Genomic DNA, 22759 nt, shown 5'->3' with positions numbered 1-22759 from the left:
GTGCAGAATATTTTGAGTTTCAAATGTATTGTTGTATGTGTCATTGGGAGTGCATAAGGAATTTTTGGCGTGGGGAATTTTGGTGATGAAAATGTTGAAATTGTGGTCAATGGGATTTTTTGGAAAGTTCAAAATTGTTTCCCAAGGTGAATTGAATGAGAATGTTTTGAATTTCAAATGGGAAACGTGAATTTGTTATGTGTAATGAATGAATAGGCAATTTCTTGAATAGGCAATTGGGAATGAATAGGCAATTTCTGGTTGGAATTTCTGAATTTTGGAAAAACTTTGAGATTTTGGAATGAGAAAAGTAATATCCTGCAAGGCATGAATTTTTGAAATTGGAATGATGTGAAACGGATGAATTATGTGGAAGTAGATGCTGCACACCAAAATAAGGGGCGGAATAAAAATAGGAATATTCTCATCATTATTTCAGTAGTCATACCTTTTGTGACATTTTTTTTTGGGTGGTGTAGGGTTTGATTCACCTAACGTAAAATGGGTGCCTTGACAAGATAACTGTTGGAAAACACTGTTTTAGTGGCTCCAAATGCGACTTTCACATCACACGTTGTCGTTACCCCTCACCAGCATTGAGTGACACCGGAAGTGGGCGGGGCCAGAGAGAGAGAGAGAGAGACAGAGCGAGAGAGAGAGAGAGAGAGAGAGAGAGAGAGAGCGAGAGAGGTACGGAGACGGAGAGGTCAGCAAACTGTAACAAACTCCACCGACCGACCCAGCGATTCACCGAGCGGGCGAGAGAGCGAGCGAAAGCTCCCCGGTTCACCGCAGCTTGTGGCCGCACTCGAGCACAGGAGAGCCGCACGACAGTCGTCGCCCCACGGCGGTAAGTGTGACATTTGCGAGGCTTGTTGGATTTTTTTCAGTGAAAAAAAAACGATCTGCGTGCCACTTGACCCTCAGCTATTACGGTACACAACTAATATGCAACGTTTGTAAACAAACTCCGCCGCTTCGCCTAACCGGGAGAGGCGGATGGGGGAGCTTCTGTGCCGGTGTGTTCGCCGGTCGAGGCTCAATAGGCGGCTGAGGGCATCCCTGTTGTTGACCCCTTCCCACACCTCCACCGTCCTCCACGCTTACTGGCCCTCGCTGTCACTTGTGGTTTTGCTCATGTTTACTGCTAACTTTGTTGGGCAAGTCACTGTCATTGAAAAGTAATATTGCAATATTACTGTCTATTAATTGTAAGTAGTCGCTGCTTCTAGGGAGTTGGCAAACGAACTCGCGCTGCACTGAAGTAGAAGTACCGATTCAACTCCTTTACGCTCGTAAAACAAAACAAAAAACAAACAGAAATGAATTTTACTGTCCGTTGTTATAACTTGCCACTTCTCAAAATGTGTCTGCCCACAAAATAGTTTCCTATTTTGATTATGTGATAAGATGTGTTCCTATAGCATTTATACTGTCGTGAACTAACTAGCAAGGAAAGTGAAATTAGCCAATGACAACAACTGGGGGAAAAATGCAGTTTACCTGCATTTCAGATTAGATGTAGAATATTTGAACACCAGAAGCACGTCGATTTTGGAATGGCACGAGACACAACACATTCTCAACTCAACTTTATTAATAGAGCATTTTAAAAACAACCACAGCTGCTTACATGTGCTGTACATAAAGTAGTCCGCTAACCTGTGGCATCGGGCAGATACGGAGCTCAGAGAGGTAAGGTGGGATGAGACAAATAAAATAAAGTTAAAACGAGCTCGAAAGTATACAGGGGGTCAGTGCAGAGAGGCCAGAATTGGAGTTATATGCTCCCTCCTACGCGCTCCAGTTTGGAGGCGAGCAGCAGTATTTTGGACCAACTGGAGATGCTTGCGGGAGGACTGGCTGACTTCACCACGAATCATTCTTGGAGCCGATAATATACAATAATTTTAAATATTCTGTTGCGTCATTGCTGTAAATGCTCCCAGGTTCAAGTTATAACTCCCCTCAATAAAAAAAAAAAATCAATCAAACAAATGTCAACCACAGTTGTCTTTACCTTTCTGTATTTCCCTATTTTTTTTACTTTGCGTCACCATTCGTGAAATTTGAAAAAACTAACAAGCCTGTTTTGACAAAGTAACCTGTAAAATGGCAGATGTATGTCTTAAAATAGAGATAATACAAAAATAACCCTAAAACATTTGAATCAGGCAACTTTAGTTAACAAACAAAAATACACAGATAAATGAATGCAACAATTAATGCACGACTCTTGACAGTGTAAATGCTCAAAGCCCAACATGTGTCACGTCGGCCATACTTTACTACCCCGGCTTGGATGAAAATGTCCACTTTGAGGTACAAGGTTCAAATATTTGCCTGAATGACGCTGATTATTTTCAGTTGTGAATTTCTTTGTGGCTTGTGCTGTATCGTCAAGCCTGTATGCTGTTTCGACTGGTGGCTTCATCGGGGAGGACCCTTTCTCAGCAGTGACGTTGCAATTAGCTGGAAGTGAGCCGATCAAAGCATTGTTCTTTTTTTATTTTTTGTCTTTCTTTCTTTGGTTGGTGTGACCGAGCTATGAGTCAAAGGTGTCAGACCCGGGAAGCGCTTCTCGTCATTGGCCCGCACGATAACAGGAAGTCGGCTGAATCTTTCAGATGGCGACATGTGACAAACCAAAACAAACGTGCGGGCTGTCATGGGTGAAAGCGAAACGGCACACCTTGTGAGGGATGCGATCAGGAAGCATGTGGTGACAACCCCCCTCCAACCCCTTAAACCTCCACCCTCTTTCAGTTGCGCTAATCCACCGGTCATGTGACCACCAGCTTTCGGTCTGGCGCAGCCTGATCCATCTGTCGAATAACGCTGCTGATTGTTGACATCCCGAGCAGGCTTCCCCTTTTGCTGTCTCATGGTCGCCGCCGGCACCGCACGCACCCGTACTTAATTGCTTGATTTCCTCGGCCAGTACATGAGATGACTAATTTTGTTTTAGTCGCTCCTTGCCACCATCGACACATGACGCAAAATTTCTCCGAGCTCGGTTAAGGAAGTGGCTGAGCTTCGATGGCGACGATGTGCTTCCTTTTTTTTGCTGGTTTTAAAAAGTTGTGTAACAAGCTGCTGGACAGAGGTCACGGCCTAAATCGGGCTCGGGATGGATGTGGTCCGGACTCATCGTTTTGTGTTTACTCATTACTGTAGTTGTCAGTGAGCCCAAACACACAGGTTGTGTCGCAACGTTTCGTTCAATGTACTGGACATAGAGCATAGCGTAGGGCAGGGGTTTTCAATCCTGTTCCTCAAGTCCTGCCTGTCTTCCATCTCTCCCTGCTGCGACGCAAACCTGATTCAAATGATCAGAATTGTTATCCAGTTTCTGCAGACCTTTCTGATTATCTGATCATTTGAATCGCGTGTGTTGCAGCAGAGACAGATGGAGAACAGGCAGGACACCGGCCCTCGAGGAACAGGATTGAAGACCCCTGGCATAGGGTATGGTAATGATGCGCTGCCTCCACGATTGAAATCCCACCCATTGATCCATATTTTTTTAATAGTCACGTGATGTTTGCAAGATGAGCCCCTTGGCATTGTGATGTCATTTTCAGTTGACAGCACGTGGCCTTGTCACTAATGTGAGTCCAGTTGACATCATCGAGCCACCAATGACGTCATTGATCTGTTTTTAGTACATAGAGCACAGCGGTGGCTTGAGGTACATTTGATCCAGATTTCCGAATCTTTCGAGGTATTTGTACTTGCGTTGATGAATGCTGCAGCATGCCATTTGGAGCTCAACCTTTGCCCTGTTATCTATTTATTTCTTCGTGTTTGCCCGTTTAATCGATAGCCTCCTTTTCTATTTTGCACCGCTAACACTGTGCTTGACCTCTCTGCGTGGAATTAAATTATTGCTCGGCACCACAATCTTCACTCAAAAGTTTATTACTTTCCATTCACTCTGCTGTAAAAGTTGGCATTTACCATGGTTTTCTGTGTTTCCGTTCTGTTTTGTAAGATGGCGTATAGCGTAGGGCTGAATGATTTTGAAAAATAATCACATTGCAGGGTTTTTTTCCCCTCAATATTGCGGTTGTGATTTATATGCAATACATTTTTCAAGGTCCTCTCCCCATGAATTTTTTTAATACAAGCAATATATTAACCTGAATTTCAATAAACAATATCAACATTTTTATTCATAATTTGTAGGTCTTTCACTAAATTAATCATGGATTTTTTTTATTTTTAAGTATTTTCATCCATTTAGCGTTATTTAAATTTGGCCATTTTTAGAATTCATTTATTCGTATTCCTTTAAATCAGCATGGATCCGACCAATGAAAATGCCCTAAATTAGCTAAGCCTAGCAGCTGAAAAAACACAACATACTTTTTTTTATTTTATTTTTTTTCTCAGATTTGATTTAAAATTTTTGAATGCCAGAAGCTGGTGTTTTTTAGGCTGGCACAAGAAACAACACATTCGCCATGCTCTCGATTTACATATCATCAGCCTAATTGCATGACCGCCCAAGTCATTTTTGGACGTTTTCCATAAAGTTGAAAAACACAAATAATTTAACAAACAAGGAAGGGTCCAGTTACCTCGATTCAACTTTTGCTAAATGGCTAGATGTTGAGAACCTACACAGACATAAAGAGAAAGCACAATTTTCAGCAATCACATTACACAGAAAGTTAAAAATGATTTGGGCAATTATGCTAGTAGGCTAACAATATTTTTTGGGCATGTCATCATCGGCGGCCGTTGAAAGAAGTAACAAGCCTTCTAAAGCCTATTATATGCTCTCGGGTTCACGTTACGCCCTGTAAGTCCCCGAGACAAATCAATCAGTCAATCAAGCGTTCAACCGTGATTGGCTTTATCTCTATTTGTCTTTTTTTACGTTATCGTCATTGGCAAAGGTTGAAAAATAACAAACCTATTTGACAAAGTAAGGAGGAGAAAGTACAGCTATCTGTTTTCAAATGTACAGAGTAAAAGTGAAAAGTGTGAGCAAAATAAATACTCAAGTAAAGTACGGATTGTCGAGTTAAGTCCGCTTACGAAGAATTTCTATTTCGTTGCTTCCCAATTCCCGCCCAACAAATACTCATGTGCAATAATGTGTCGAATGGCAGTGTTATCTTTGCGTGAAAGAAACTACGTACTACACACCACATGGTGGAAAGTTTGGAAACCAAGCGATACTGTGAACTGGACTGCACTGCGTCGTGGAAACGCCAGCAGCGAGTTGAGCAGGATGTGCGATAGCTGAAGCTGTTGGCAATGCGACGCTAAAGCCTATTACTGGCTTACTGCAAACCAGCGGATGGCTCGCCCGCCCGTATTGCTGCGGCTTGCGTGGAAACAGGCCACGCAGTCATGTCAGCAGACGTACGCGCCACGGGTTCTGAGAGTCGCCGGTGTGCTCCTGCAGGCTAGAGCCACATAAACACGTCAGTCGACTTGTTTTTGCTCCTGACTAACGCTGTTTGTTCACTAGATTTAGCTCATGTCCAGCAAAGAAGATAACATCTGTGTAAAATTACTGAAAGAAGCTTCTGATTAACAAAATATGATTGTGGAAGTTCTGATAATGCTTTCCCAAAAGCTAGCTGCAAAGTGGATTAGGGTGGAACCGTCCATATCCAATCCATGTACTGTATTTTGGTCCAAGGGGATATCACTGAAGAAAACACCCTTGTTTTTCATGATCGTAAAAGATTCCGTTGTGTTCTGGGAACATATGACATGTTTTTTTTGTTTTTTTTTGTTAAAATACAGCAAAAATCAAGAATTACAGCATAACAACCCTGATCCGTGTTCAAATTTCATGTGAATGTTTCATTCAATTTACTTCAACTACAGCACACAACAAAACTGTCCAAAATGGGAACTGGCTTCAGCTCTTCAGACAGCTAAAATCCAAACTTCAACCCAATCTGCTGGGGCCAAAATAATGAATCCAACCTTGGGTAAAAGTAACCCATTCTGCTTGAAATTCACAGTGTAGAGTCGAAAAATTTCTCTCCGTCATGTTGTCATGGTTTGAGGAATGTGGCTTCACAAACTGGCTAAATTGGCATGTCAACATGTGCATCTGTACTCCAGAGCAGGTCTTCTACATGCCAACTTCTGATACTTAAAGCGGAAGTCAACCCAAGCATATTTTTTTTCAAGAAAATGTCCTATGCAAGCCCACTAGTTGAAACAGGGCATTCTGACAAATATTGCGTTTGTGGAATAAGTGTTAATCCACTCGTTTTCAGCCGTCTCCGGGGGCGGCCATTTTGTCTTCTGTCGACTGAAAATGACATCGCAACTGCTCACGATGACCAATCGCGACTCAGATTCAGAAAACAGGTCAGCCGCGATTGGTCGTTGTGAGCAGTTGCGATGTCATTTTCAGTCGACAGAAGACAAAATGGCCGCCCCCGGAGATGGCTAAAAACGAGTGCATTTTGCTGCTTGTTTCAGATGTTTCCCTCCTCCAACACAGCTGATTCCAATGATCAAGATCATTATCAGGCTTCTGCAGAGTTTGCTGGTGAGCTGATCATTTGAATCAGGTGTGTTGGAGGAGGGAAATATCTAAAACAACCGTTCTCGAGGCGCAAGAGTGAAATCATGCAAAGTCAGTGTATTCCTTGATCCTTCCTTGAATTGATCTGCGGATCCCAACTAATGAGGTTGCGCGACCCCCTTTGTATTTTCGAATTTCACACTCTGGCACTGCACGTTTGGGTGTCAACAGCTTGCAATGTTCAATCCCATCTGTTGCCCGCCGCTGCCCCTGGCAGGCATTCGGGTCAGTTGAATCCACCACATACCGTCGTAAATAAAACGCTGGGGAGGGGCGGCGGGGGCTGCGGAACATGTGCGCGAACGGCGTCACACCGGCTCATGTTGTGAATTGTGCTCAAGCGTGCCGCTCCCTGAAGCATAATTCATATTTCAAAACACACTGTGGTTTTTCTTTACATTGTTGCTAAAACAAAATGATGCTGGGCGCCAGTTACAGTAAACGCCTCGCGAGTTAATTTGAGCATGTCCTCTCCCCTTCCGATGAAAGTCAGCAAAGGCGGGCCCGATTTATCACGTGTCTCCAAAAGATTATCCTCTGACATGAGGTGTGTTAAAAGTGATTATTTTAACCCCCACTTCTAAAGACAGATTATCAGATATCTTTGAAACATTGTTATGACCGATTATGGTATGTGTTAAAGTCTTTGTAAATTGAAAACAAATGTCTTCTGAATTTGGCACACCACAGAAAAGTTTTGTGAACAACCCTGCCAAGTTTGGGCAATGAAACATTTCGACACATATATAACGTGTGGCTTCAAAATCATAAAAAAATCAAGTGGTTCTCTTTGCACTCAAATACTGTTGGCGTGTCCGCCGAGTGTGCTAAACCCCCCTCCCCCCGCCCAACTGTCAGCTGTCAATCAAATATTCCTACTACCATATCCCCTTTAAGCCTACTGTGGCTGGAAAATATCCCACCAGGTCGTCCTGCCATGCCACGATGAGGCGCTCTAAAACGGCCACGCCAGCCCCAAGCCCCGTGGTCCACATACAGGTTGTCAAGTCAGAGTTTTTTTTATTTGTTTTTAAATTGCTGTTTGTGTACTCCGCTTTAGCGACATTGCATCTTCACTCGGAGTCAAAAGCTCAGCACCAATCGAAAACTAGCTCAGTCGGCAAGACCCAAACAACGAGAATTAGGAGTAAAACAGGAAATAGAAACCTTCCTAAATAAATATTGCCTAATTGGACCTCGGCTTCTTCTCAGTCATCCACATGACACTGGGATTAAGTATGATACTGTGCGAAATTGATAAATGTGATTTACATTTACTCCAGAATTTACCAGTCGTTAGCAGTGCAAGGAAAACAAACGTCACTTTAAAGGACGGATCATTAAATAATCACATGCACAACTAAGTTCCAGAGCGAATTCCCAGACATCTGCTTGGTGTCGACGAACAGTACTGAAAAAACATCTGGATGGATGAACACTGCCAGTGTTGTTGGGAATGATCTGTTGATTACTCACTGCTCCCCCATGTCAACAGCTAGGAAAACATGTCATAAAACCTAAAATGGAATCTGACGTGCGCTCGAGAAGATGTACACGACGGTTTAGGACGTCTTCTCATGTTGAGTGAAGCAGGTGAGGGTCCCCGAGGTGTTGGGCAACATTGGCGCTAAGAATATAAACTATAATTCTTGATCCTTGGGAGTATTTTGACAAAAGCATGCCACAGACATGTAAAGCGGAAGTCAATCCAAACATATTTTTTAAAGAATATGTTCTATGCAGGCTTACTAAAAGTTATAGTTGAAACAAGACAATATGATTAATATGAAATATGAATTAAGCAACAAAATCCACCCGTTTTTAGCCGTCTCAGGGGGAGGCCATTCTGTCACTTCTGTCGACTGAAAATGACATCACAGAGCCCCGGAGCTCAGATAACGACCAATCACGGCTCACCTGTTTTTTGAAGCTGAGCTATGATTGGTCGTTATCTGAGCCCTGAGGGTGCGTGATGTCATTTTCAATCGGCATTTTCAAAATGGCCGCCCCCGGAGATGGCTAAAAACGGGTGGATTTTGTTGCTTAACTCATGTTCCACAAACACAATATTAATCAGAATGCTGTGTTTCAACTCGTGGGCCTGCATAGAAACAATTCTTTAAAAAAATATATTTGGGTTGACTTCCGCTTTAAATGAACTTCCCAATTTCGTTTCAAAATCTTCCCGGATTCGTATTTGTCAAAACTCAGTTCTTCCTGTTGCGGCAACAGCTGGACATCATGTCATCCTCACGCATACCAGTCATATTTCTTCCAAGAAAACATTGTCATGACATCATGAACCCTGGCAGAGTCTCTTCTGGCCTTCAGACCGGACCCCTCCTCCTCCTCCTCCTCCTCCTCCTCCTCCTCCTCCGCTCCGTCGCCTGTTTTTAGATCCGCGCCGTACCATCTCGAAGTGCTGAGTAACCAAAGCGTGCGTTTTGACCAGCAGCAATCGAAGAGCTGCGCTTTGCTGCGGGCCATACCACGAGTATGGTTTGGTCGAGGGACAACTTCTGAGAAGCTCACTAAACCACCCGACTTTTAGTACAAGCAAACTGGAGCGCTCTCAAGATGGATGCGGCCTGCCGGTTTTGTGGGCCAAAGACCTCTGTAGGGTAAAGGTGGGGCTGACCTTTAACTGAAAGCACAGTGCTTGGCAGGGAGACCGCGGCAAGTAGAGTGACGGCCTGGGGGGTTGGGAATGGGTGTCCGCCTGTCCTGAGATAATGCACGTGAGAAATTGCAGCTACCTGACCTTTGGCCTGTGACGAGCTCGAAGGATCAACGGGCAGCGCTTCTCCAAAACGGCTGAATCTGTTCTCTACGAGGTTAGACGCCTGGTGGGAAGATGAGCAAGGTCTCTGTCCTCATTCAACAACAAATCTGACCCCTCTGGTTTTTGTCGTTCACTAAAAGTAGGCGTACTATGTGCCTTTTTTATTTTATTATTATTTTTTTTTACAATTTAAAATACGTCAAATGCTTATGCTCAGTGTAACTGATTCGTGTGTGTGGTGTACACAGCCGGCATCACCAAACAGAAATATCCCACTCCCCCATGTCGACAACCTTGTCAACATTCAAATACATGCCCCTTATCAGAAGCGAACGCTGGTAACGGTAACACTGTAAGATGAAGCTAAATTTGGTTTGGCACGATAGCTCCATGTGTAATCTAATGGCCGCTGTTGGAAAATGGTGGATGTTTGGCAAGTCCAGTTGCTAATTAATAGGTAGAGAAACTTGGTGTGGGGGTAATCATTATGTAACAGACACATTTTGAGAATACGCAGATAAAAATTTCACAGTATTTGGTTGTTTGATGACATGCTTGATGGGTGGCCAGGCACTCCAGAGACTCAAATATTTGTACACCAACAATAACATGGTGAATTTTATGTATGTTCCCTTGAAGGCTTGTAGGCAACTAAACTGGACATGCGACGTACAATGAATGGAAAAAAATATTGCTAAGCTCACATGAGCGTGATTATTTTCGATAACACCTGCCCGGATTCAATCATTTCACAAACTCAAAGGAAAAGCTGCGTTATTTGACCTATTTGATCTCTGATGTTTCTTCTTTCAGGCGATGTGGACACGTGAATGTTGAAACAATACATAACCAGTATTTCCACCGACACACACACACACACACGCGCGCATCCACGCGTTCACTACCTGATACAGCATGACGCCGCTCGCTCAGCTGGTGTAAAGGTCACAAAAATTGAGCCGGCACGGCTGGGCGATGACATGAGCCCATGGAGACGAGGGTTAACCTTGTTACAGGGGGTCGGAGTCCAAAAAAAAAAAAAAAGAATAGGCGCCACTTTGAATTGTTTAACATAGTTAAAGGAGGCTAGCTAACTGGATTACGTGTGAATGCCAAGAGACTGGCTTGCTGTAAACTAATATGGGAGGACATCTTTTTTTTTTAAAGGTATGGACAACATTGATTTTTGGACGTCTCGCTCCTTTTAGACATTGGTGAGCTCATGCAATGGCGTGCATGGTGTGCTCGTCACAACAGTGTCTTATCATGTGTGTGCACGATGTGTGCAAAGTTACTCGTAGTGGTCTGGGCCACGTAGATATTCAGTAACGCGTCGTCCCGTGGTGACCTTTACCACCAGGGACCGGTTTAACTCATAAACAACTATCCCACTTATGTGTTGGTATTGCGCCGCAAATATTGTTTAATTGGAGGCTAATTGCTTTGTCACACATTATACATTTGTGGCATCAGTTTTTAGCAATTTGAAAACCAAGTTTGTGGGGCTTCAAAGGAGACATTATGTATTTTTCTTCACAGTTTGAAACCATGTCCAGGTGTCCTTGTGGGGCTCTTTGGCACAACAAACCAAGGATCAAGAACGACAACACACTTTTTCTTGTCTTGCTCAAGTCCGCCTGTTTAAAAAAAGAAAACAAATGCCACATTTAAGCTAGCAACATGACAAGATATTCAAAAGCTAACAGTCTGTCCAAGCGCTGCCGAGTCTTGTTGGAATGGCCAGTACAACACACCGAAAATTTTTAAAAAACCAATGACCGGTTCAGGAGAATTTTTGTTGGAAAAATTGCCTTTATTCTGAACGTTTTTGTGGTCTATTGTCTATAGAAAATGTGGTCTAAAAAAATGCTTTCAAATGAGTGTAACACCAAATAACCTCATTATTTCTCAACTTCTCACCTCTTTGGTTTGGTCGGCTACTTGGGGAAACCCTTCTCCAATTGGCTGACAAGTTTCAGTTAAAAATATCCACCAATAAACTCGTACGTGCGAAAATTCCGAGCGGTTTCTCTAAATCGACTTGTCAAAATGATTGACAAACGCCGTCACTTGTCCTAAAAACTCGACTGAAATGCGCAAGTGGAACATTATTCGCATGAAGAGCAACGTGGCCAGTAGAATAGGTCATGTACTTTAGTTTTGAGGTTTTTTATGGGGGGTGAATGTATTTATGTTTGGAGGCATTTAAGTGCTCATTCCATTTTTGGGTGCGGGGGGAGAATCCCGCCAAGATGAAACAAATAAAATGAAACAAAAAACTGATAGCAATAAATTATCCAATGTCTTTACCGACAAAAGCATGTCGCTCGTCTTGACGGCCGCTAACCAGAGGCTGAGCTGCACTGTGATTGTTTATGGAGTGCACTTCCTGTTCCATGCTTATATATTCCATGTGGTAACTCAAAATGTTATAGCTGAAATCCCATTATCAGATCTTGTTTTGGGCAACTTGCTATGTTGTGTCTCGCTTCCAAACATTGTCAGCTACCTGACCACCAAAATACTACAATGCCATTTTTCATTTCTGCTTCATTTCCTGTCTCATGTTGCCCCCGGGGGTGAGGCTTATTGGTTACCCTCCATGTTCCCACTCCTGTCTGACATGTTGGGACCCCTTTTGCTCCCAGTTTGACACGGAGGGAGGGGGGCCTCTGCGGGCTGTTTGTTCACTTGTCAGATGACATTTAATACGCTGTTTGGGAAGACAACAAGGCCGGGAAGGTGGCGAAATGGCAGGGTGGTCCGCTGGGTGGGATTGCGCTTCCGGGGAAGTGTATTCAAAACAAGGCATAACTCATTTCCCACCCAAGTTTGAATCAACTTGGTTTGGTTTGGTTAATTGTATGACATAGTGGTTAATGTTTAGACAAAGCGTTTCTTCAAATCGCTTCTAAAAAAATCTTTTCAATTAACTTTGTACTTGTTTCAGATTAGGTTTTTTTTTTTTTTTTTTTTTTAATTACACACCTGATTTAAAGCTGACTTATTACAGAGCATGTCAAATGCGCCAATGTTCTTATTGAAAAGAACAATTTACCCTTGTTGAGAAAGTCATTCGGCTATTTTTTAAGGGCACCATTTTCCAAACAATCACTCCACATTGTTGATGCCTTTGTTCTTGTTGGAAAGCAATAATTTCTCTCCCTAATTACAAGCCCACAATTTCTGCTTTGTCCGCCCGTTTTAATTATGTCTGGATGCAACAATTGCTGTGCCCAAAATAGCCAATGTTCCCCATGGATAATTATCGTGATTATGGATTTTCAATGCCCTGACTTTCAGAGGCCGCAACATTTTGGGGCTTTTAATCAAATAGTTCAAAGAAAAGCTTTCGCACACAGGTGCAAAAATGTTGCGATTTAAGCTGACCAGAAGGAGCACTCAGTAAAGATATCGACAAGCACACAAGCCATTTGCTTGAGATGGAATGGGATGTTTTGTTTTGCAGTTATAGAGGTTAGTTTTATTTTAGACTCATGTTACGGTTAGGTTTTGTTTTTGAATGTTTTATTAGCATCATGTTCTTACACCTGCATAATGTTAATATAAAGAATATATCCCTGAGTATTGATATAGTATCTTTATATATGTTTTTCTCCATCATTTAGGTTCAGATATCCATTCCATAAAGAGAAGCAAGACTGTTACATAGATGCTAATTGTTAGCTAATGTGTCTATAGTGTTTCCTATTGTATGCTAGCATTAAGCTAGCACAGGCTGTGTAGTTGTTTAGGGTACATAACGTGTAATTGTCTTTGTTTTATGTTTAGTTTGACCATAACCTTCAGCTTCAGAGTGGCAATAAAAAGCGTGAAGCCTCTTTTTTGAAAAAAAAAAAATGTTTCACCGTTTGCCAACTGCTGCCTGTCAAGAAGTGATTTGAGTTACCTGCTGCCATACATCGTTTGGGTTAAAATCCTTAATGTTCATATAATTTTGAGTCACAATGCAGGTATAATTGCAGTCATGCCTGGTGTCTGTGGTGATAACAAATGTCTGTGCTGGTAGCGCAGTGTTGTTTTGTTAAGAAGAAGAAAAGAAGCCTTTGGCAGCTGACCTGTAGTTCCAGCCAGTTTACACTATTTGTCTCCTTTGTTTCCAAATCAAGTTCTATTTAGGTTAAGGCTCTTGTGGCACACCAGCTTTTTCTCTCTTACCACTGATCTCGCTCTGCATGTTGTCATTGTTGAATGAAGCAGGTTGTTCATTCAAGGCTATAAACAAATTATATCCATGTCTTTTCAATCGCAACTCTAAGAAAGCTGCATTAGGTCAGCGCCCGTGTGATTGTACATTTGACCAAAAGGCTCACGCTTGATAGCTTTTGAAGCTTTTGCAAGGCTCCTTCCGAGACGGCTCACTCCAAGCCGCCCCTACACGCCTCGTCGCCCTTGCAAAAGCCGCCGCGCTCGCGCAACATGCCGGCATTCCTGTTGCCGCGCACTTGAGCCCACAGCCGCATTTAACATTTGCCCCGGGCTTCACGTTACATAACGTTACAGAACTTTCATTTGGATCTTCTGAAACTGTTGTTGTGTGTCTGAGTCCATCTGTTGCTGCTCCAACAAGAAGGTGAACCAACTGAGGATGTAGACTGCCGAGTTGGTTTCTCAAGCTCGCTAGCTTGCCAGCAACTTGCCAACTGCCACCATGTATGTTCTTAACCAACCTTTTCTGAGCACACCTATTTCATTGTGCATTTTGAGTCAATCTGTTGGTGTTGTTCTGACATGAGAGTGAAGATGCAGACTGGCAATTTAGCTTCTCACAATAGCTAGCTAGCTTGTGATGACTTACCGACATACTGCATACAATATGATTGGCTGCTTGCAAAGTTGAGTTAACGTCTCTTTGAAGTTAATTGGAGGCAATAAGGATGTTTGCTTCGGTGTCCTCTCCTTCTGGGTGAGCAGAGAGGGGAAGGGTGAGCAGCTCCACACAGAGGAGGGAGACAAAATAGCAAATTATTTATTTCAACTTGACATGGTACACACACATATTTTATATTTGTCCAAAATTGATTGTGTTTGATGTGGAAAAAAAAAAGAAGCTTTTTTCATGTTGGACAGACGTTCCCGCCATATTTCCATTTGTTGACACTTACTGAATGTTTGCTGGCAGCAGCTTCATACTGCTCCCTAGTTTTCAAAGCAAACAAACCCCTGACAGACATTGAGTATATTTGCGCCTTTTTTTTTTTTTTTTTTTTTTTTTTTTTTGCACTTTTCACACTACACACTATTCTCATTTTATGGCTGCCGCTTCACCTCAAATAGCCCGACTTGCTCTGTCCAGGCATCTGTCCAGATGGTTGGAAAGTGTGAGCGAGGGGTGGTTGGAAGCACCGGGGGGGTTGGGTTGGATAAAGCAGGTCATTGGCTGGCCAAGCTCCGGCTTCAAGGGCTTGAGGGCGGGGCGGTAGTTCAGAGGGTAGCGGGCCAGCTGAGTGCAATGAGGTTACACTGTGAGAATGCTGAGATCTGCATGCGGCGTTTGATCTATTGCTGTTTCACAATCCAAACAAACTAGATGTACAGCGGGGTGGTGGCCAGTATTTATGCATTGATGCCCCACCACGATGGAATTGAAATAAAAGCAGTGATAATGTGATTGAAATGTAGACTTTCTGCTTTAAAAGATGGGTTTTTTTTAAACTTCCCAGTTGTCTTACAATCATGTCTGTGACATGCCTTTGTTAAAATACACCAAGGATCAAGAAGAACAAAATAGCACACCCACCCTATGTCTTGTCTTGCTGAAATTAGCCCGTTTTAAAAGATTGACACAGTCTCATGCAAGTGAGAGAGACTGAATACAATGCCCCATATACTGGCGGGCTTTCACTGGTAAATATTCTCCAATTTCCATAGTTATCCATGAAATCAGACTCATTATCTTTGTTTTTAATCAAAATAAGACATTTGCAAACATCTGCTTTTATTTTGCAGAACTTTTTGTTACTAACACGTTACAGACCGAACAGTAACTGAATCATCGTCAGTTCATTTTTGTGCCTTGTCCTCCATTTACAAAATGACTTCAAGTCCCATTCATTCACTGAAAGCAAAACTGAAAGCAGGATGTCCCACAAACAAGTGTAAGCAAAACTAGACGTTGCGTTGTAAAGAGCATTTGTTGACGTCCTGTATTAGCAATGGCGGGGGAAGCAATTTTCCGAAATATATTTATACACCATACAGCAGATAATCGGAGTTGACTAACCACTCCGGTGTTTGCTTTCCCCAACTGCTTCGATTTGCCGGCGCAAGGCAGGTCAGTGACATGCCTCGTTATTTTCCATGCCGCGTAGATGTGTCCGGCAGGGGAGCTGTCACCTGCAGTGCATTATGACTCCCCTGATTGATTCCACATCAGAGAAACTACTGTTTCATCAGTCAACATGAAGCCTGAGCACTGAGGGGGCTTAGGAAGCTGCTCTGGTTGCACTACTTGAAGACATAATGCTTTCATTTTTGTCTTTATAGCAAGTCTGTAGAATATCAGGTCAAAATGATCAGCAGGAGCAATAATTGCAGCTCAGTTTACACTCTCTGTTAGGGCTGTCACTAATAAATCTTTTTAGAATCAATTATCCTATCGATTAGTCCATCGATTGCTTGAGTAAATGACCCCCCTCCCCTCCCATAATTTTGAGGCTGAAATGCTTGTTGACCAATTTTGGTGGTCAATTTAACCGAGTTATTCTTTTTCCCATCCCTAATCTCAATTTCTTATATCACAAGCGAACGCTAATTTTTGCATGGATTTTGAAATCGCACATTGCAAATTTTTCCCTGTGTTGCAGGATTTTTACAGTGAATGCAAAATTGGGATCATTTCATACTTAAAAAGAAAAAAAAAAAGATAAAGTGCATTGTGTCTACTGCAAAGAGGAACCGGCTTACACTACTACACCATTATGCTAAAGTAAACATTGTTAGCTAATAGCCTGCGACTGCTAGTTGAGAAGCATTATGATCCCTCTACAGGTGGTCACAGATAGACACAGCCGCCTGTGTACTTTTAAACACTTTTACGAACCATCGGTAAAAAAAATAAACATGTAACAACCACATTCATACACGAGCTGCGGGGCCGCAACTGATCAGGCAAGGCGCAAACCGGCTAATTTTCAGGGCAGCACCGTTGTGGCCGTAGCCCTTGAGGGACTATGGTTACGCCGACGCTGTTACCGTCGCCGCCAACAGCCGCCCTCAGGCTACCTGTGGGCTATTCTTGCCTTATAACACAATTACTCTTGAGTAATGTTCATCCTTGTATGTCTTGCTTGTCCAGTCGTGCTCTGTGCTTTGAACAAAAACAACTGGAGAGGCTACTGGGCTCGCTTTCATCAAAAGCTTTCCAATTTTTCACCAGTTGATGTTCTTCAGTTTTGCGCACTGAGAGAACAGTTGCCCTTGGATTTTAAATTGCAGCGTATAATCTGTGATGATGATGACGCCACTCTACCCACCCCCTCCAGGACACGCTGCCCCTTCAGCGACAGACTTTAACACCCCCGCTGCAGCGATCAGAATATACAACGGTAACATTGATAGATATTGTGTAATTTATTCTCAGGTAGGAATGTCTTCGCCTTTATCATTTTCCTTTATCCACTATAGCTGCTGAAACGATGCGCATTTCCCCATTGTGGGACTAATAAAGGTTATCTCAGATCTACCTCATCTTATCTTAGCTCATTTTAGCTCAGCTTATTTTATCTTAGCTTACCTTAGTTTATTTTATCGTATACATATTTGTATTACTACTGGCCCCATATTTGGTACCGGGGTCTTTAGTCGGGACTTGCTTAACTCACTTCACTTCTTAAGTCACAATCATTAACCAATACGGTACAAAAGCAATACAACGCAACTAATCAGATGTCTTAAATTTGCGGGCCCGCTACCTGACATCAAGGTTTGTGAGTGGCCCCCATTGCCACGGGCGTTTTGTGCGTGTCTACGTGTGTTTTTTTTTTTTTAATCACTTATGAGCTACCATAGCTCAAGCTCATGACAGCTTTTGACAAAATGTAAACAAAGATAGATAGCTACCACTGTACTACTGCATCTATTTTGAAAGTCGAGTTCTATGGCATCCTAATTGAGTCAAATAATAGCTCACACACATTTGTAATTGATGATAGATGAAGGTCAACGGCATAGAAAAAGATGGCCTTTTAAAGACGGCAACGGGGAAGCAGATGACACGGCGAGTGGGCCAACCCTCACACGTGTTCACCCCCCTTGTGAGCGTCATTAAATGGTTTTCCACATTAGAATGCGAGTCTCACGATGCCGGGCGGGGATTTAGATGGACACGTGTCGGCATGTGCACACGCTTCTGGGTCCGTGCGTGGTGATAAGCTGCCGTGCTAATGAGTGATTTCCTCTTGTTGGCGGCGTGATGAGACGTGGGCCGCAGTGCTGCAACGTATCCCCCCAGCCCTAGACGGCCGGCACAACAGTCTTTCTTCTTTCTTGCAGTGTTTCTTCTTCAAAAGCCGTTTGCAGTAGCCCTCCCTCCAAGCTGTCAGCCACATTAACAGGTCATGTGTTCACACGCTACAACAACAAGAGTCCTCTTTCCTCCTCCCGTGACGGTTCAATTAGGCAAAGATTGAGCTGTATTGTTGCTTTGATTCTCGGTGGCATTCATCAGTAACCTCTGTGGCTATTTTTCCACTTCAAAGTAAAGGAGGGATGTATAAAAGTCATCAAAAGCTGCTGGCTTTAAACGGGACATATTACAGTAAATAAACTTTTTTAGGCTACAAGTTGAGTGTCTGGCATGACTCCCCGCCCCACCCTCCATCAAGTGTGAAATGTAACACTCAATGAAAACATTTAACGGCTTATTTTTGAAAATGCGCCCGTGACAGAGCCCTTATGCACTTCCACCCCACCGTTAACACTTGTGCTAAATGAGATTAAGAACTGTTAATTTTTTGGACATTAGTTAGTTAGCTACAAGTTAAATTGAACTTTCATACGCAATACTTTTTAAGGGAGTCATTATACAGTATTTTGTGATACAGTGGTGCCTCATGATATGAATTATTGAAAATCGACCAAAAGTAGTGCAGAATAATGACGTTCATAAAAATGCTGCAGAGGAGAGTGTGGGTGGTGGTAGGCTAAGTGAGCAGAAGAGTGCAGGCGGTAGTAATCAAGGTGTGAATAAAGTTGGATTTTTCTAAAATGAACTTGAAATATAATATTTAATATTTTACTATGTGAATTTCAAAACAACAACTTTTTTACAACTTTTTTCCTAATATTGCGCCTTTTATTCTGAAAAAGACTTCTTTATTCTCTTTGTTCCCCCAAAAAGGACTTTTCTTCTTAAACAATGATTGTACTTTAACAATACACCTTTTGCTTTTAAAAACAACTTTGTTCATGCAGGTGGCAGATTATATACAGTTATATCAGGTCTTTTAATTGGCCCAGAGCTAATGTTAGGAGAAGTAATTGGTTTATTGTGTTTGTTTTATTGTTTTGCTGGTCCCAAATGTAAGTATGCATTTTTTAAAAATAATACATCATAGTAATTTTTTGCTAATTATTTTCCAGATATCAAAGCTACAGCTTACAGTGCCTGGGGCAAAGAATATCTTCTTTTTATTTTATTTACTTAGACATTTAGTTGTTGATGACAAATGTCAAAACATAAACGTATTTAATTGAAATGCCTTATCAGGTACCATACCTCGGCTTGACTAAAACATTTCTGAACATTTTAATGAACTGAAAATGAATGAGCTTTCAACTCAAAAACATGTGTTATCGTTGTGTTGCATGTGTCATCTCAACACTATCATGAAGGAGAGAGCTCGGAATGGTGGGTGGCACCTCAAGTTTCCTCACAGGAAGCGCTTACGTTAAATGAATGGCAGTTTTGCCTGAGAGGAAGGAGTGGGTGACGGCGCGCTCGAGTGCAGTTTTTGGTGTTTTTTTTTTTTTTGCGCTACCGTATTGCGAGTCCCTCTGCGGCGGAATAAACACGCCTCTTTGCTGGGCTTTAAACGTGCGTGTGACATGCCACCGCCGCACCGTGAATGTAGCATGCTAATGGGAGACAACAAAGGTGATGACGAGTCAGCCACTCTGCTTTTCTTTTGGTTGGAATTTTCACAAAACTGCTGCTCAGATTGTGTGCTTTTCCCCGTTACACAACAAATTTAACTTGGATTTTGTTTGTTGAGAAGGACACTTGAATGGGAACTAAAGTATTAATCTATTGAGGCTCCAGAAGAGTGAAATAGGATAGTAATAGTATTGCTTTTGTTTGGATGTTTATTACAAGTAGTAATGTTTATGTATTTTCCCCATTGTGGTCTGTTTGGGAAATTGTCCCAATTTTCTTGAATTACGTGTTGTTAGGCTGGTACACAGAAATGGCATCTTTCTCTCTCAAGTGTGTTAGTGTGATGTTTTGTCATCTCCTTGCAGTTCATTTTCACAATTTTGGTGAGAAAAAAAAACCAAACAAAAAAACGTTCCTCTGCCTATCCATTGAATGTCTTTTTCAATCTTTTATGACTAATGTGTGTGTAATTACTTCAAGCGGAAGTCAACCCAAACATATTTTTTTCAAGAATATGTTCCCAGCAGGCCCACTAGTTGAAACGCGGCATTCTGATTAATTTTGCATTTGTGGAATATAAGTTAAGCAGCAAAATGCACTCGTTTTTTAGCCATCTGTGGGGGCGGCCATTTTGTCTTCTGTCAACTGAAAATGACATCACAATTGCTCACAACGACCAATCACTGCTGACCTGTTTTCTGAATCTGAGCCGTGATTGGTCATTGTGAGCAGTTGTGGTGTCATTTTCAGTCAACAAAAGACAAAATGGCCGCCCCCAGAGAGGGCCAAAAACGAGTGGATTAACACCTATTCCACAAACGCAATAATTATTAGAATGCCTTTTTTCAACGAGTGGGCTTGCATAGAACATATTCTTGAAAAAAAAATTTGTTAGCGTTGAATTCTTCTTTAAAGCACTCTATCTATTTGACTTCTGAACTATGAACTTCTGCACGCAAGGTTCATGCTGTCTTTTTATGTTCTCCTGTATGTACAGTATGTTCAAGGTAGTACTGAATGGCAACATTTCATAATGCTCAATGCTCTTAACTGATTATAGTGAAATATAAAGTCTGAAATATTTTCAGTTAAATTGAAGGTATAGCAAAATTTGTGCTAACATTTATTGTGTAGTGAGAGAAAGGAATGACTTAACGAGATACTTTACTTATTTAGCATTTTCCAGAAGTAAAAAGTTAATATTTTGTCTATACTGAATTTGATACGCATCCCACAGAGGAAAAATTAGTAAAGTAAATCCTTTAATGTCGTGTGCATTCTGGTTTGTTCTTTTGTGACCGACGTCCAATTATCTGCGTTCGTGCTCTCCACCGCTGGACCTTGTGGATCGATATTTTAAAAAAGCACTTAAGGCTACATACTCGTAAGGCAGTATCACACTGAGCGGCGTATGTCTGCAAATGTGTGCGCATGTAGTGAATGTTGTTTTTTCATCTGGGTTCGTTCAAGGTCACAAACGGTTGCAAAGACATTGGCCAACAATTTTAATGCTCAATCAGCCACGTGGCATTAATCATGAAGGGAATATACTTTGCACCAGAGAGTTGCCCCGTGAGCTAATTTCCATTGGCATACATAATAAAATTCACTGTGATGTTAAAAAAAATAAAAATAAAAAAAAATTGCAAATTTTCCCACATTCCCCTGAGACAAATGCTGGCATGTTTGATTTCGTAATGCCATGCTTTTTGTGCAGAATGTTTCAAGGATTTTTGGTCAGATAAGGTAAACCTGGAATAAATGCAGCCTCTATAGTCAGAGGAATTGTATGTGACGAGTATATGTAGTTAAGTATTACTATACTAATCATATACGCAATTGGGAATGTAACGGTTATGCATTGAATTGGAACAAAAGGTTAACAAACATCGACTGTTATGATTAGTGTGGACCAGGCACAAGATCATCTGCATTCTCAGTCGAGAATAATTGGAAATGTTTGGGAAATTTTCTCTGAATGAAAGCCCCACCCCCGCTGGCTCACTTGTCCTAGTCATCAGATCCTTCGGGCTGACGTTATTTCTCCAGTCATGGGACTTGGGTCCACTTGAAAGTCTTTATTTTGTGTGCGTTTGCTGTGATCTACAGACTGAGAGGGCATCGCAGTGTGTGCACTAACCACTGACACCACATAACCCACAAACTTCCCCACGCACTCATTACACGCCTACCGCCGACGACTACTGTGCCACTTTTTGAGAAGAACAAGTAGGCGTGTTGACGGTAAATCAACCGCCGAAGTGACCCCGACACAAAGTCCTTTTTCTTTTTTCGCGGTTTAAAATCTTGGCGTCACAGAAAGGCTGGAACCAAGATTCAAACCATGAACCACAGAATTGTGAGGCAGATGTGTCAACCAGCCCACAACCGTGATGCTGCCTTCTTTTTCCCCCATCAGGAATTAAAAAAAAAAAAAAACAGTCGTATTTATCTCACTTCACAAACACTGTTGTGTTCAAACTAGGGCTGTCAAAGTTAAAGCGTTAACTATGGAGATTAATTTGGATTTTATGACGCATTAAAATAAATTAACTCAGTTAACTCAGTTTTATTTACTTCCTGTGGCAGCTTCCCTTTGCTCACTTGGCAGCCAATCTTAGGGAGTCACTGTCAAAGACAGACGTAGTTTTACTTTAAAAAGTTGCTCGACGGCTCATTGGAAAAATCCATAATAATTTGCACCTTTTGCAAAGCCGAATTCAAATACCATATTAGCTGTACGTCTTTAGTGTATCTTTCAACAGTTGCATTTTACAGGAAAATAATCGTATTCAAGGAAGAAAGAAAGAAAGCTATTAGCGTAGTCTTTGAATCAAAATATACTTTAAATTTTTGCCATAAATATTGGTTCGAAGCTTTGTAAAAAATTGCAGTTGAAAAATAAAATTAATTGCGATTAATTATGGAATTTTTTTTGCAATTAATTAGTTTAAAAATTGTAATCGTTTGACAGCACTAGTTCAAACCCATACGCTATAGAGTATGAAAGGTACCATGTTTTTCAACCCTCAACCTGTGGTGGAAGCAGTCATATCTCTTGTACAGTGGAAGGTACACACATAAAAAAGTTTCAAGGTCCCATGCCCGAAATTGAACAGGAATCCATCCATTTTGATTTGAAGCTGTCATTTCTGTTGAGGTTTACTGTCCAACTAAACATAAAACAATGAGAATTTGACATATTTGAAACGACCATATCGCTGTGCTTTAGCAAAAGTACATTCACGGTAGATTAATGCTAACAAACAATTCGAATCGGAATGTTATAACACTT

The 22759-nt window shown here is 41.8% G+C and overlaps 1 protein-coding gene across 1 annotated transcript in view; it reads left to right on the top strand.

The window, feature by feature from the left end:
• The first annotated feature begins 652 nt into the window (after positions 1-652).
• Positions 653-22759, top strand: part of stat5a (signal transducer and activator of transcription 5a) — a 38088-nt gene continuing 15981 nt past the window's right edge. Inside the window, exon 1 of the mRNA XM_086055826.1 lies at positions 653-850. The gene's annotated coding sequence lies outside the window, so the exon portion shown is untranslated. The remainder of the gene's footprint in view (positions 851-22759) is intronic.

The sequence above is a fragment of the Filicampus tigris genome, chromosome 16 (genome assembly GCF_054856515.1).
Source record: "Filicampus tigris isolate MCC_2025a chromosome 16, RoL_Ftig_1.0, whole genome shotgun sequence".
Classification (NCBI taxonomy): Eukaryota; Metazoa; Chordata; class Actinopteri; order Syngnathiformes; family Syngnathidae; genus Filicampus; species Filicampus tigris.
Note: the sequence above shows the minus strand (reverse complement) of the source record. Positions and strands in the feature narration are given on the sequence as shown.